Source organism: Octopus bimaculoides, chromosome 3 (genome assembly GCF_046866305.1).
Source record: "Octopus bimaculoides isolate indiv1 chromosome 3, ASM4686630v1, whole genome shotgun sequence".
Lineage (NCBI taxonomy): Eukaryota > Metazoa > Mollusca > Cephalopoda > Octopoda > Octopodidae > Octopus > Octopus bimaculoides.
The window spans coordinates 105,071,022-105,088,758 of record NC_142930.1 but is presented as its reverse complement, the minus strand read 5'-3'; positions in this window follow the sequence as shown (position 1 = coordinate 105,088,758).

Sequence of the window (17,737 nt, the reverse complement as noted above, 5' to 3'; positions counted from 1 at the left end):
CACACACACACACACACACACACACACACACACACACACACACACACACACACACACACTACACATACACACATATCATGAATATATGTGTTTTTGTTTGTGTGCGTGCTCGCACGTGAGAATCAATTTTGACCGGCCACCTACTTGGTACCAAGGCTGTGAGGGAATCTTGTTTTGTTCATCGCAATTTAGATCTTAAGAAAGTCTTCCAGATTTTTATAATTCTGGATATCGCGATCATTGGTAGTGTATAAATTAAGAATTCACGTTCTTTATTCAAAATCACATGTTCAGCCATACTTTGCTCCAGACGGGTTGGTAAGCGTCCTGTGGCTCTAATAATAATGGATATGAAACTGGAAGTGCATCTTTGGTACTGCATTTTCAAACACTTTATCAATGATTCATAAATGTCCTATTTCTATTGTATTTTTTTTAGCTATATTGGTGTTCAGAGTGCAGGTGATTTCGACACAGGAGCATATATTTTTCTTATGGTCCCACACAACAATATCTGGCCGGTTAGGTTTTAACTCGGTAGCTCTTTTAATTTTCAAGTTCCACTAATATTCTATTGACCCATCGGTTGCAATATAGTCAATTTCCTCTGAAGGTATTTTCATTTTTGTTATCCTATTTTCCACCGTTCTAGCTACCGTATCATGTCTCGAGGGAACATGATATCTAAAAGACATTCTCTCGTAGCTGGTAATAATGTGGTTGATGTCTACAGTCTTGGTCCTTTTTAGTCTGTCATTTGATGCCGGTCAACTTTTTCTGCCTTTTATGCTGTATTTGATGGAGGATCTCTTGTTCTTGAATTGCATGGAGGTAACCTTCAAAGTGGGGTAGCATAAACCTCTCGGTATTTTATGCCAAGCTTTTGACATGAATAACCCCTTTCTACGTTTTGAATTTTTCGTGCCAAGTAACCAATGTACAATCTCATCATTGTTTTATTTTACCCTTCTGATTAAATAGATTTTACTAATGCTGCATGGGGAGAAATATGTTTCAGCTCTTATCATATAGCGCACCCCACTTAAGTTCAGTATGATACGAGTACAGATTTGAGACCACAGCCACCATCCTTACCTGGGAAGTATAGTCTTTATACATCTTCATTGATGTTAAATTTGCCTGTAACACTGAGCAGCCTGAGCGTTCGGACATCCATCTCTCTGAGGTCTAGTAGTGAACAGTTCATGTCAAATGTAGGCGCGAAGACAGGCCCTGCAAAGGCGCGGGCAACATTCTGGTAGGCTGAGAGTTCTGATGACCATATTCTCTTTACTCTCCTGTAGTATTCATTACAGGTCCCTCCCTTATTGATGGGCTTATCGTATCTGCCATTCTCATCTTGTCTAGGATATGTATAATTGTCATCTGACTGCAGAAGTTGTATGTCAAACCGGTCACGTTTAGGTTTTCATAGGAGGACATAACTTTTCCACGTTTTATTGTCAAAAATGCACGTTTGAACTCATTAAATTTCATTCCAATGTCTAGAAAATTGGGCAACGCGATCAAATTGTGTTTTTATGTGGTTGACAAAGAAATGATGGTAGAAACTTTTGGATCTATTTCTATGACCGCTATGCTTTGTGAACAGGTATGATAGCGGATGAGAAGACGAAGAACAACACCGACAGGCAAATACCCTGTAAGATGCCTTTTTGGCAGTGAATACTACCCGACTCAATATGTTTTTTAACATACTTACAGAAGAAAGTGCTGTACCAAGTCTTGGTCAGGCATTAAGTTGCACTCACTAGTCGTTGTGAGAGTTTGTCTAGCTGCACAGCCTTGATAATCCACCATGTGGTATACTATTTAAATCTTCTGGTAGTAAAGCCACGGTACAGTTAAATTACTGCTATTTTTTACTGTACGCATTTATGTATGTGTGTGAGTCAGTGAGCGAGTGTGTTTATGTGTTTGTGCGCGCGCTGAATTTCACAATTTGTATGTTTATCCCTTTTTTTTTCTCTTTTACTTGTTTCAGTCATTTGACTGCGGCCATGCTGGAGCACCGCCTTTAGTCGAGAAAATCGACCCCAGGACTTATTCTTTCTAAGCCTAGTACTTATTCTATCGGTCTCTTTTTGCCGAACCGCTAAGTTACGGGGACGTAAACACACCAGCACCGGTTGTCAAGCGATTATGGGGAGGCAAACACAGACACACACGCACATACACACACACACACACACACACACACACACACAAACACACACACACGCACGCACGCACGTACACACACACACACATGTATATATATACATACATACGACGGGCTTCTTTCAGTTTCCGTCTACCAAATCCACTCACAAGGCTTTGGTCGGCCCGAGGCTATAGTAGAAGACACTTGCCCAAGGTTTCACGCAGTGGGACTGAATCCGGAACCATGTGGTCGGTAAGTAAGCTACTTACTACACAGCTACTCCTGCGCCTATGTTTCTATTTTTAATGAGCATCTTCTTGTTTTGGTAAACAGTCAATGCCATAGGAGAGCATAAAGATTAAACTTGTAGTTAAGAAAAATTTAGCTGATATGGAGGACTGGAAACCATCAGAATATTGGAAAAGGCTTATCTGTGTTATGATAATTCGAACTGGGTACCAAAATGCTGACATCATGACTGCAGCTCATTGCTCTGTAAATAACGTAAAGGCTGTAACACATGACATGGACAGCTGTATTGGAGACTAAGAAGCGATGGCCAGAAAGCAGCGCCACAATAGTAGTTCTGCCTGCATCTGCACACCAGTTGATCCCAACACATTTGAACAGACTCTTGAGCTCATTTCAGGCGAGTGTGTGAAGCTGCTGGAGAATGTGGTCAAACTTTAGCTGCATAAGACTGCTGGTGGAAGGCCATATGTGTGGCAGCATTAGTCGGCTCTTTACTATATTTTCGAAAGAGTGGGAAGTGGCTGTCAGAGAATTTCTACAACTTCACCAACCCCATTTCTGACTGCCAATTTTTGGTTGCCAATTTCTGGCTGCCTAAGATCACCACAGTGTTGAAAGATCTTGCCACGGGCTCAGTGAGGAATGCATACAAGTTCCAGAGCCATCTCACTCTCTTCCTCTTCCTCAGTCTCTCTGTCTCTGTCTATCTGCCTCTCCTCTCTGTGCATGCGTGTATATATATATATATATATATATATATATATATATATATATATATATATATATATATATATATATATATATATATATATGTATATATATATATGCTTGCATTTGTGTATGTATGCGTGCATGTATGTATGTATGTATGTATGTATGGTTTTCATATTCTGATCACACTCTAAGAGTCAGCTTTCATCTTCAATATTCCTGGCTTAGTTAAATAACTAGCAGTCAAATATTGAGATTGAGTACCTCCCAAATTAGAAATGATTAATTTATTTTCAAGCAATGGGTTGACAGAAATAGTAAAATGCAAGACTAAATATCTTACAGTATTCATTTTAATCCTTTTATTATCTGATTTCAAATCACGGGAAGGTCAATTTGCTTTTGTTTTTTTCTCCCGAGATTGGGAGATTGGAAAACGTGTATTAGTCACGAATTCCTGTCAAATTATATCATTTCCTATAATTAATGCCTTCAAAACAGTCTGACAAAATCATTACGTATCAATGGCAGAGATGATGAAACATGCATATCTAGAAAGGAAAAGCAGTTTGCATATTTTAATCTTAATAGTGGAAGACAGTGCGTTGCACAATTCATTGTATTTACCGAAAGAAAATTCTACATTGACAACAAAGATACGTTGTGTATTTTCGAAAAACGATTTGGATTAAAATTTCTTACTTTATGGTTTCCCCACCCAAGATAGAAAGTTTCGATGTGACCTCGTACAAAGTTTGAAGACAGAACATAGAGAGAAGAATCTTATACGCTTCCTCCGGGTCTGGTTGCATAGTGTCATTAACAAAAGTTATGTTAGCTCGCAGTGTTGTTTACGACAGTAATCTCGGGTTATCAGTTTTCGGGAAATGGGTTCCGCTAGACTAGCTTAAACTAGACAGACTAAACGAAAGGTTGCTTTTGTCAACTTTTTATTTTTAAAAAATGAAAAGGTTTAAGCAGAAATTTTTTAGTTGTTCAAAAGAACAGTTTTTGAAGGGAAATCGAAGTATTTTGATTTTATTATTCTGCATGGTGATAAAAGTAACGAGAAAAAAAATTAAGAAAAGACGAAAACAAAAACTCAATGGAAACAACCCCACTCAAAAAACAAAAACAAAACAAAACAAAAGACAACTGATGCATTATTGCAACGCAACATGTAGTAGGACGGACATGAATGCTGCAACGCATTAAACCAGACTCCCTTACCGTAGATATCAAAATCAAATTTCTTCATATTCTGATTCATTGTTACACATTTCCAGTAAACTATGATCTCTGAACTTCATATGTATGTGTTTGTACAAGTGTGTGTAGGCTATTATATATATATATATATATATATATATATATATATATATATATATATATACATACATATACATTTATATATATATATATACACACACATATGTAAATATATACTTATATAAATGTATATATGTGCGTCTGTTTATTATATATATATATATATATATATATATATATATACATATATATATACACACACAGAGGTATGTATACGTTCATAAGCTGCTGAAATTTTTGTCATGATTTTGTTAAATAAATAATAACATGAAACGATTGATAGATAAATATAAAACGTGGTCTTGTGTCTGTTTCTATGTGAATGTCTGTGTGTGCGAGTGTGCTTGTGTCTGCATGAGAGACAGATACAGAGGATGGAGAGAGAAACAAACAGAAAAAGAAGGTAAGTAGGGAAAAGGCGAGGAAGAGGTTATAGGAGAGAATGCGAAAGAGGGTGACAAATGGGATGAGAAAAGAGAATACAAGAACCGATGATAGACAGAGAAAAAGAATCATGAAACTGCTGGTAAAAATTATGTATCACGTAGAGAAAAAAGGAAGAAAGAAAAAAGGAACGAAGGTAGATCCTCTTTTTTAAAGCATTACGATGCACTGAAGAAAAAAACAAGTCACATAAACAGAAGTAAACAGAGAGAGAGAGAGAGAAAGCTTAGTAAAAACGGAAGAAAAAACCCAGTATAAAACTAGGCGAGTTTCGCTGAAATGAATATGAAATAATTGCATCGTGGTAGAGTCATGTTAGCCATTTAAACGAACACATATAGCTTTATATTCAATTTTGTTTTATTTTGTTATGATGGTCAATGATGTTCTGTTCCCCTGAGATGCTTTGCAACAGAATATCTGGCTTTTATATTTAACAATGATGATGATGATGATGATGATGATGCAGGCGTAGCTGTGTGATAAGAAGCTTGCATCCCAACTACAAAGTTCCAGGTTCAGTCCTACTGTGTGACACTTTGGCCAGGTGTCTTCTACTACAACCTCGGGCCGACCAAAGCCTTGTGAATGGATTTTGTAGACGGAAACTGAAAGAAGCGGTCATGTATACATACATACATACATACATACATACATATATATATATATATATATATATATATGTTTGTGTGTCGTTATGTTTGTTTCTGTCTCCTCCACCATCACTTGACAATCAATGTCGGTATGTTTACGACCCCGTATCTTAGCGGTTCGGCAAAGACATCGAAAAAATAAGTATCAGGCTTACAACGAATATATACGTACATACGTATATGTTCTTTATTTGTTTACTTGTTTCAGTCGTTAAGCTGTGGCTATGCTGTAGCACCGCTTTTTAGTCGAAGAAATTGACCCCAAGACATTCTTTGTAAGCCTGCTACTTATTCTTTCGGTTTCTTTGACGAACCGCTAAGTTACGGGGACGTAAACACACCAACATTGATTGTCAAGTGATGGTGGAGGAGACAAACAGACACAAAGACACACAAATATACATATATATATATCACAGAGTGAAACAAAAAATTAATATGATAGTATATGTGTGTTTTAAATGGCCATCATGACTCTATCTCGTTGCAATTGCCTCAAAATCGACAAACAATCTAAGAACAAATCAATTGCCAAACAATAGAGTCTTTGATATATATATATATATATATATCACAAAAAATACATGTAGGTTAAGAGTGAAATAATTACAAAATAACATAAAAATATGTGAGTTTGAGAGATATAATATAAAATAAGAAAATTATATGTCAGTTTGGGTGAAACAACCACAAAATAACAAAATAACAGTGAAATTTGTTTGAATGAAATAACATAAAGCAGAATAAAAAAATAATTTGAGACAGAATTTTTTTTTATATATTTAGAACAATCGAATCACAATAATAAATATTTTGAAAATTGTATGGTCTCGAGATTTTTTTTTCGTAGGATATCATTTTTATAATGTTTTTGTAAATATTCGATCTAACAATAATGCTGATGGTGGTGATGCGGGTAGTGGTTTTTATTTGTGGTGATAGTAGTGAATTTTGCTGTTATTTGAGTTAGTTTTGAAGGTGATAGAAGTACATTTGTTAGTGATTTGGGCGGTAGTAGAAGAGGCGCTTGTGATGTTATTGTGTTGGCGGTAGCAGTGATAGCGTTTGTGATTATAATGGTTGTTATATTTTTGACTTTTGACTTCCTGGTCTTGGTGGTGCATTGGCAATGATAGTAAATATCATTGGTGTTCATGATTGTAGAATTCATGTTATTGCTTGAATTATGTCGATATTATTTAGTTCCAGGTTAATCCTGATCGAGCAGACCTATGATCAATGGTAATTCAACTGTGACCATCTCATTTTACTTTTTATTGATAGTATGCATAAAAATAATATATCCGTGTACTTTCTAAATAAATGGGTAATGTGTTATTTGAGGGAAATTGATTGTTATTTTTTACAGGGTAAACGACAAAATGAAGGCTTCTTTCTTGTCTTATGAGGGTTTTAAATTGTCTAACCTAATTCAGCATTGACCTTGCATATTAAAGGCACAATAGATATGAGTTATTGGTCTTTCTACCCCCAGATATATTGGGTTAGTAACTAAGTTCCCGCCGTTTTTTTTTTAATTTAATTTTTTTAAATGGTTTAATAAAAAATAACAACTAATTAATCAATAATGCATTCACTCTTGTTGTTTACAACTTCTTTCCAACGTTCAATAAGATTTTCAATACCGCGTTGATAGAAATCACCCGATTTCGACTCGAAAAATTGATCCAACCAAGCTCTCAATTCTGCATCAATATTGAACGAAACTCCGCGCATAGCATTTGAAAAAGATCGAAAGAGTCGGAAATCCGTTGGTGCCAAACCAGGAGAGTACGGCGAGTGTGGCAGCACTTTCCAGCCATGCGTTTGAGTGGCTTCCTTGGTCATATTGGCGATATGAAGGCGGGCGTTCTCGTGAAGTAGAACTCCATGCTGCCGAATAGGTCTTTTCTCATGAATAGCCATGTTGAGTCATTCCATCTGTTGAACAGTTCTGCGTTGACCGCTTGGTTCCCTTCAAGGAATTCGTAATGGATAATCCCTTCCTAGTCCCACCATACGCACAACATCATTTTACGCGGATGAAGGTCTTGTTTCACGCGCGGTGTCGCTTGTTTACCGGGACTAAGCCATTCCTTACGCTGCTTCATATTGATGAACAGGTACCATTTTTCGTCGCCAGTAACGATTCGGCAAAGAAATCGTTGCTTCCGTCCAAGAGTTGACCGGTGACGTGTAAGCAAACTAGCGGAGATTGTGGTTCGTTGATTTTTGTTGTTGTCACGTAAAGCATACGAAACACATGCTCCATACTTCTGAACCTTTCCCATCGAGTGAAGATGCTTATCTATTGAAGTGTGGGGGCATTCCATTTTCTCTGCCAGTTCCCTTGTCGTTTGACGAGAATTTTCGTGCAAAAGTTGGTTTAATCGCTCTTCATCGAACTCAACTGGACGGCCAGAACGAGGTGCGTCTTTGAGGTCAAAATTTCTATTTTTAATACCTGGTATACCAATCACGAGCGGTTTTTCAGCTATGGCCGCCTCTTGATACACAGCACAAATGTCGCGAGCAGCTTTTACGACCTTAGAAACTTGATTAAAAGCAAAAAGGTGTCGAAAATGCTCGTTTTCTTAACTTAACATTCCATCTTAATGATCTGAAAATAAACAAAAAGGAACAAGAAAAAAAAGAAACAAAATAGATTCCAAAATAATTCCCAAAATAGAGTTCCTGAAAAAAATAGATTCAAAAATTTAGAAACACAATAAATTTCAAAATTAAAAAAAAAAAAGAAACGACGGGAACTTAGTTGCCAACCCAATTAACTAGTACAAACTTTTCTTTCTTTCGTAGGACAATAAGGTGTTTTCTGAAGGCTGTATCACTACTATTTCTCGCAACTCAGGTGACAGTGTTCAGGCTCCCGTGTTGTTTTCTTATTTCTGTTGTTGGTGATACTAGGTTTTATAACTGTCGTTGTATCCATAGTATCGTTGTTGCTTGTTGTGAGAAGCGAAAGTGGTGTGTTAGAGACTGGTTGAGAGCTTCGGTATAGAAAGGACGCCTCTGCTACTGCATTAGCCAATAGTAATAATGCTCTAAATGGTACTGGCGGAGGCAATGAGGCCGGTGTTGGTGTGTACTTGAGTTGATACTACAACAACAATAACAACAACAAAAACAGCAACTACTACTACTAGAAATGGTGGTTGTAGTAGCTGTAGTAGTAGTAGTAGTAGCAGTATTTTTCGTCGTAGAAGTAGTTGCTGTAGTAGTAGTAGGTGCAGTAGTAGTGGTGGTGGTGGTTGTCATGATAGTGTTTTTTTGTGTTTTGGGGTTGATATTAGTTGTAGTGGGGATGGTGATGGTGATGGTTGTATTGGTTGTAGTGGTTGCCTTGTCATTACATAATACCAGCAGTGGTGGTGAGGGTATTCATTGTATTCTTAGCGTCGATGTTAGTGGCATTAGTCGTATTCTACTAATGGAGGTAACGGTTTTTCTTCATGTTAGTTTTTGAAGAATATTGGTATCGACGCTGGCAATCAACTTGTTCTTTTTCCATGTATTATTGTTGATATTTAACTACACACCAAACTTGGACGTGCGGATCTATGATGAAAAGCATTCCAGATTTTACGATTTCATATCTGTTCTTGGCTTTCAGTTTCCGAATGTCATTGGTGGACCTAATATCCTGGCTGCAAGGATTTATATGTGTGATGAGGCTTCCTCCAGCGACCTGCGCTATCCACACCTACCGGAAGATTATTAAGAATCTGAAATGCTCTGTGTTGGTATATAAATATATATATATATATATATATATATATATATATATATATATATATATATATATTAAAGAAATATATATATATATAATATATAATATATCAAATAATAAGCAACACGGATTTCAAAAGTGATTGCAGTACGCACGTTTCATGCTACTTCAATTTATTTAAGTAATGTGAGCATTACCTTAAATGCAATATGAAGAGCAATCTTCAGCTGCACGAAAAAATGTAGAAAAAAAGACATATTACAAATGTGGCAACATATTAAAACCAAGTGGGAGAGAGCAGAGGAAGAATATATAAGTCCATCTTGACATAGCAGGGTCTATCTAGCCTGATAGACCCTGCTATGTCAAGATGGACTTATATATTCTTCCTCTGCTCTCTCCCACTTGGTTTTAATATGTTGCCACATTTGTAATATGTCTTTTTTTCTACATTTTTTCGTGCAGCTGAAGATTGCTCTTCATATTGCATTTAAGGTAATGCTCACATTACTTAAATAAATTGAAGTAGCATGAAACGTGCGTACTGCAATCACTTTTGAAATCCGTGTTGCTTATTATTTGATTTTAATCACCCATCCTTTTGGGATGTGAAATTCGGGTGCCTTCGCATAAGTACCATATTCAAGCCTTGAATCTATATCTAAACCGTCTAATATATAATATATATATATAATATATATATATATATATATATATATATATATATATATATATATATATATATATATATATATATATATATATATATATATATATATATATATATATATATATATATATGCATATATATATATATATATATATGTATATATATATGTGTGTGTGTGTGTGTGTGTGTGTGTGTGTGTGTGTGTGTGTGTGAATAAAAATAAATACAAAAAAGGGGTTTTATATGATCGTGTATAGAGGAATATATTATTTTATTTAAAAGCGTTCCAACTCTATCTGTTTTTTATGTTTTATTTATATTCTTGTAAAATTAATGTGGGATATAGAATATAGAATATGGAATATATAATATATAATATATTATATATTCCATATTCTATATCCCATATTAATTTTACAAGAATATAAATAAAACATAAAAAAACAGTGTTGGAACTCTTTTAAATAAAATAATATATATATATATATATATATATATATATATATATATATATTAAAGAATATATATAAAAGACGAAGACAAGTCCGGGGAAAAACAAGCAAGTGTACTAGTTCCGCGATCAGGAAGAATGGAAAAGTCTCTGACGTTTCGAGCCTACGCTCTTCGACAGAAAGAAAAGACAGGAAAGAAAATAGAGAGGGAAAAAGAATTGTGTAATGTATGTATGTATGTATGTATGTATGTATGTATGCATGCATGTATTTAAAACCGACTTTAAGCTGTGGTTATTATCTTATATTTGATGAGAGCATTATTTACGTTTCATAAATGCTCGTTTCCAGAAGCAGCTATTCTGCTTTCATACTACGTATAAGTCTGCATACAATATAACCATTCTATTTAAGATAGTAGTGTATGATCTGAGCGATGTACAGCTGCAGTTTCTTGCGGGTCGGGTGACCTGGTAAATTGGTCTTCATTTTTGGGTTAATATTATTTATATTGTATAATTGTCCCAGAATTAATTCTCGAATATTTATGTGCTTGTAATTGCTAAGTCTCAGGTTACCCCTTAATGAAGCCTTCATTACCTAATACCATCAAACCGTGATCATACTGTCCTTCTGATGAGTAATGCATATCTAGGACTATTTTATCTAAGACGATCTTTAAAAGGGCATGTGGGTGTGATTTGAGGGATGTGTGGTTGCTGATTCTAGCATGTCGGGAACTATATTGTCGCTTCTTTCGTTTGCCTTAATATTGTTTTCAAGTCAAACATAAATTCTATATATATATATATATAAGCTAATTAAACAATCTGTAGTTGTGCAATTTTCACGCCGATCACCGTATCGACTCGTTTTATGTTGAATGTGATTTCTTTTAAATTCTGAAGATAGAAAATATTTGATACACTTCGGAATGGTGAGAGTCTGTGTCAGCAAAGATTAGCGTATAAGCGAGTTCATAAGCAGTTTGATAAAATTAATTGATGCGAACAGGGACAAGTGAAACGTTTCTATCCCTTACTTTTCGTTTGAGGGCAAGGCCACCAAAGGCACCGCCAATATCTTTCTTAATCAACTCTGGGGTGAAAGCAACGATCTAAGACTAGTGTTACTTCCTCTTCACAGAAACTGAACTTAGCGAACTCTTCAAGAAAATATTGGATTTTACAAACGATCTTTTTGTTCTCTGTTCTTCACGCGCGATTGATGTTCAGAATCAACTCAACGAGAATATTCAAAAGTTTTCGTTGGATGTTGATGAAGTAGTGGAAAGGACAATAATATTGGTGGTGGTGGTGGTGATAATGGTGGCGATTGTAATAGTAGATTGGATAGTGACAATGCCAGTATTAGTAGTAAGAGTGGTGATCCTCATGGTTATGGTGGTGGTCGTGTCATTCACGTCAATGATGATACTTGTTACGATAGTGTGAAGGGTAGGGTTTATGCTAGTGATAGCAGTGAATTTGGTAGTAGAAGATATATTAGTGCTGGTCATAAAACTAGCAATTGTAACAGTGATTTTGGTTATTTTGATTGTGACAGTGATAGTAATAATGGTGGATGTAATATCAGATACGTCGGCGATAGCTGTGGTGGTGAATGGTGGATGTGGTAGTTTTGGTCGTCATTGTCGTGGTTGTGGTTGTGAAAGTTAGTGGAGTTTTCATGATAACAGTAAAGGTGAAACTATTAGTGGCTGTGTTAAACTAATGTTGGTTGGATTAGCTTTCATGCTAGTGATAGTAAGAATAGTATTGGCGATGGTGTGATAATGATTGGTGAGATGTCATTGGTTTGTGTGGTAGTAGCAGTAGGGTAGTCGGTGTATTGGTGTTGGGAATGGAAGTCGGTGCGGTAGTGAATTTTGTGATAGCGGTTGGCAAAGAAATTAGCGCAGTTGATATACTGGTATTATTATTATTATTATTATTATTATTATTATTATTATTATTATTATTATTATTATTATTATTATTATTATTATTATCATCATCATTATTAATATTATTATTATTATTAGTAGTAGTAGTGGTGGTGGTGGTGGTGGTGATGGTAGTAGTAGTAGTGGCGGTGGTGGTGGTGGTGGTGGTGGTAGTAGTAGTAGTGGTGGTGGTGTTGGTGGTGGTGGTGATAGTGATAGTAGATGTAGTAGTAGTAGTAGAAGAAATGAATATTGTGGTATTGCTTGGGTGTGGGAGTAGGCGTGAGGGTATTGGTGGTGTTGTGGCAATGTTTAGTTAATAGCATAGTAGAAGGGTGTGAATGTGGTGGCATTGGCAGAAGTGGTCATTAGTGATTTTAGTTGTGGTGGTAATAGTATTAATTTACGAGGAGGTGGTTGGAGTGCTGATTATAATGATTGAAGTGAGGATTGGGGTAGGAGTGATGATTAGTGGCAGGAATTTGTGTGGTTGGTTGTGATGACCTTATTGCTGATGGGTGGTGATAGTTATTATCAGAGGTGTGTTTGTGTTTTGTGCAGTTATAGTGGTCATGCTGGTGGTAATGGTTGGAGTAGTTAGTTTGATAGGGGGTGGTCATGGTGATACGGTGCTGGCTGTAGTGTAACTTGTGATGTGTGTTTGTGGTGGTAGCAATAATGATAAAGATGATGATGATGGTCGTGGTAGTGGTTTCTGGGGAGTGGTGTTGGTTGTGGTGTTTGTTGTGCTTATGATAGTTAATATGGCAGTGGTGGTGGTAGTGGTTAGTGTGCTAGTGATATTCTTAGTATTCTTCGTGATTGATGATGGTGATCGGTGTGGCATAGTATTGTCGTGGCTGGAATAGCTAACGTCGATCGCGAACACGATAGTGATTGTGGGCCGCATGGTGCAGGTTAACACATTTGAAGCGACTGTGGTGGTTTGTATGTTAGAGATGGTCCTCGTAGCACGGTTTGTTTCTTGTGAGGTCGATGGCGCTTGCAGCAGTAAAGGCAGTCATTAACATGATGTGAGCGGTGCAGAGTTGGTTGACGTAATTATGGTGAGTGCGGTGGTGTTTGATGTAGCAATGGTGATAGTAGCGGTAAAAGAGTAGTAGCTGGGGTTGTACAGCAGGTTGGTGAGATAGTTGTGATGGTGGTGGTGGTGCTTAATGTGACTGGGTCTATCATTACTACGACGTTTGATACATTATTGTAATGAATACGATAAAAATATTGAGGAAACCAACGCATTCTAAATGTCTTCTAGCAATTATGTTTAATGGAAAAATAGTTTTGACAGTATAGCCTCAGATAGATGATAATTTGGTCGTATGTGTATGTGTGTGTGTGTGTGTATGCCTGTGTGCGTCAATGAGTTTGTGGATAGTTTATACCAAATGTATGTGCATGTGTGTGCATGTGTATGTATATTTGTATCTACACACTTATATTTATATATATATATATATATATATATATATGTATATATATACATATATGTATATATATATATATATATATATATATATATATATATACACACACACACATATATATATATATATTTATATATATATATATATATATATATATATATCATATATAATGTACATATATATATATATATATATATATATACATAGGTATATATGTGTATATTATATACCAACTATATGTGTCCGTGTGTGGATGTGAGTTTCGGGTGACTTTGTGGTTGTCAAAGTGAGAGTTTGCATACATTTGTATGTGTGTGTGTTCGTGCGCACGCGCGTGTATAGATGTATGTTTGTCTATGTATGTTTGTATGGTTACTACTGTTCTTCGCGTCAGTGTTTATGTATGTGTGTGTCTTTATTAATGATTGATGATGTATGGAAACGAAATTTACATTAAAATTTAAATGATTATATCGAACACTATAAGGTATGGCACACAGACACACACACAGACAGAAACAAACACACACACATACACACGCGCGCATACATACTTGCACTCATATATACACACCTGTCTGATTTCTTACCACTTACCTTCCTAGTGAGCTACCTATCTATATGTATATATGGTTATTAATAAATACATTCGTTGATTCATACATACACACACAGATAGATTCATATATAAACATGCATAAATGTATGCACTCATAGAAATCGACATTCAAAATCACATGGGTAATTACATAAGTATACCTGTATATTTGTAGGTAATTAAATACAAAATTCATACACTGATAGTCACACGTGCGCAAACATATGTGTTATCTCACGTTGCTTGTGTGTGTTACATAGAGGTACATACAATCAAATATAAACTGTTGCATGGTCACATCGTCTCTGACTAAAGTTTCAAACTTCTTTAGTAAGAAACGTTATTGCGGAGAATGTTCTCCCTAAGGTAGCATGGCGGAAATGGAAAACAATCCCGTCGAGGGTGAATGAACATAGGGAAGACAACTGCTATCATATACTATGTAATTATGCATGTCCCTGCATATACGTGCGTATGCATATGTGTACATGTTCATATTTCGTTTAAATGAGGAAGAAATAAATGAAAACAACCTATAATGGTTTCATCTGTCTTCAGAAGAAAGCTACTCAAACCGCAATTACCTGGCGTTGTGAAGTGAAAGGTTACAAAGGACAGTCGAGTACCTCACTGGAATACGAAAAAGATAGAAATTGCACTGAGAAAGAACATTCGCATGCTCCCGAACCTGTAAAAGTCGGCAAGAAAAAAGTTAAAGAAAATGTCTGGAAAGCTGCTGTAACAACACATGATCCACCGAGACGTATACTCCAAAATGCCATTGCTGGTGTACCATACAGACTTGCTGCAAAGATTGGATCAGGAGCAAAATTAAAACATACCGTATCTAGGAGGCGAAGAGCTATGGGGAACTACCTTCCATCCCCCAAACAAGTGCATCCATCCTCATTCGGGAATCCCTGCGGTCTACTTTCATGGGCGATAATTTTATTCTCCATGACGGTAGTATAAGTGATGAGAAAAGGATAATAATTTTTGGCACTAATGAAAGTCTTACCTGGCTGAGAGTGAATCGTCAATGGTTAGCTGACAGAACTGTCAAAACGGATACAAGCATTTTCCTAAAAAAAATTTTCCATTGCATGCCTTGATAAAGGTAAGTGTAATACCTTTATTTACGAATACACGTGAAGAAAGTTACACAGCAATATTCACCAAGCTGAAGGAACAAGAGCCTTTGTTAGATCCTATCTCTGTCTTAAGAGAATTCGAAATTGCTTCAAGAAATACAATAACACGTGCATTCCGTGCTCAAGCATAGCAGAATGCTTCTTCCATTTGCACAGCATTTCTCCTTACAGACGATGTCACAGCAGGGTTTCAAACCGTACGTGAGTTGGAAAATAATAAAGATCCTGTCATTATTTTCGATTATTTCAAAGAAAAATATATTGGCCACCCATTGGCAAACAACCGTAGAAGAAAACCTAAATTTCCAATATAATTGTGCAACGTTTTTAGCACGCTTAACATAAATCCCCTGTGAACAAATAATGCTGTAGAAGAGTGGCACACTGCTTTCTAAGGCAGTCTATTTTGTAGTCCCCCGACAGTGTGGCTCTTAATGGTAGCTTTACAAAGGGAAGAGAGACTACAAAGGCTGAAATATTTTGGAATTTGTTCAGGAGAACATGCACTAAAGAGAGTCTGGAGCAGAAATAATTTTATGATCATTAAAATGAAATTTGCTCTTTGGTCTGATGTATGTGTGTCATAGTACAGACAAATCATATATCCAAGAAGTTAGACATTTATCACAAAGTCTTAGGTCTTAAAGTTTCATAAATATTATAAATAAACTTTATGCTGGTTGTTCAATTTTCTTCAAGGAACAAAATGCTATGACGTATATGAAGGCAAGCAGGGAAACAGGTGAGCCGGTGTCTCTTCCACAGCACTCAGATGATTAAACTTTGCTATTGGGAGCAAAAAAATACACTAAAAAGCTTATGACAATATTGCTTGGTTTACAAAAAGGCGTTTGACCCTCTTTTTTCCTCATGTTTCACGAATTCGCTTCATTTAATAAATGCATCTGTTACCTTAATTATAATAGTTATATTGAAAGGCTTACAAGGAAACAACATTTTTATAAAGATTTTTGGTTGATATAAGATGGAATTTCGCACAAGGAAATGTTCATACTTCAAAACAGGAAGAGCAAAAACATTTTTCAAACGAAAACAATCACCTTAATGGTCTTTTTCCACCTTTGTTACTTGCAACGAGTGCTATTAATGCCTATGTATCGACGGAAATGTATCATATGAAGGTGCCCTGAGCAAAGACAGAGCGATTAAAGAGACTGTACAATACTTTGAAAACCAAAACAGGGAAATCTTTTCTCTTACAAGAAAGCAATATCTTAGAAATTATTTACAATACAAGTTTTAACATCTGCAATTACAGGTCAAAATAACTTGATTCTGAGATCAAATACAAGCTTCCACACAAAAGATGATTTGGTATACTGGATCATAAAAAGAAAAAAATACCTAGAAAAGAAAACGAACTTAGATGCTGAAGATCAGTTCAGAAAGACTTCCAGTGTCATCTAGTGTTCCTATAAACAGAACCGTTAAAAATAGGAGCAAAATTATTTTAACTAAGTGCTTAAAAGTCGAAGATGTAATACCTTATATATATCAGGATTCTAAAGAAACATTCGTTTCGTGATGATGATCCATACAACACCAAAACTGATAGGTGAACATATGCAGCAAATATCCGGAAGGGAAATAGTCAGCGTCCTAACTAGTTTGCATGCGGATGACTTTAGGAAACTTGGGAATGTTGCGAATATCGACAACAAGTGTAGCTCTTATTAGACTTGTGATCATAACATCATGTTAGACTTATAAAATAACGTTTTACAATTCAAGAACAATGTATAGTTGAAAATTATTTCTCGAAAAGAACTGAAAAGAAGCAACCGAAATGGTAATAATATCACATATCCGTAGAAGAACATTCAGAAATGTAATGAGAAACTGTCAGAGATTGTCATCAAGACATTACTTTTATTATGATGTATGACGTTGCCAAAACCATTTGCAGAAAGAATTGCTCAAGGAAAAATTTTTTAATGCTTTTATGTGAAATATAACCACTCAATATATCGATTTTTGTCTGAAAATAAATGTACTACTGAGGGGATCAGCTAGATATCACATGTGAACACTGCATTCGAAATCAATGAGAAGCAGAAAATGTAGACTGAAGGTAGAAATATTCTACTGAGATTCTAAGCATACATGTGCATTAATGACCCTCTGTTCTATAATAATCTATGTCCGTATCTGTAA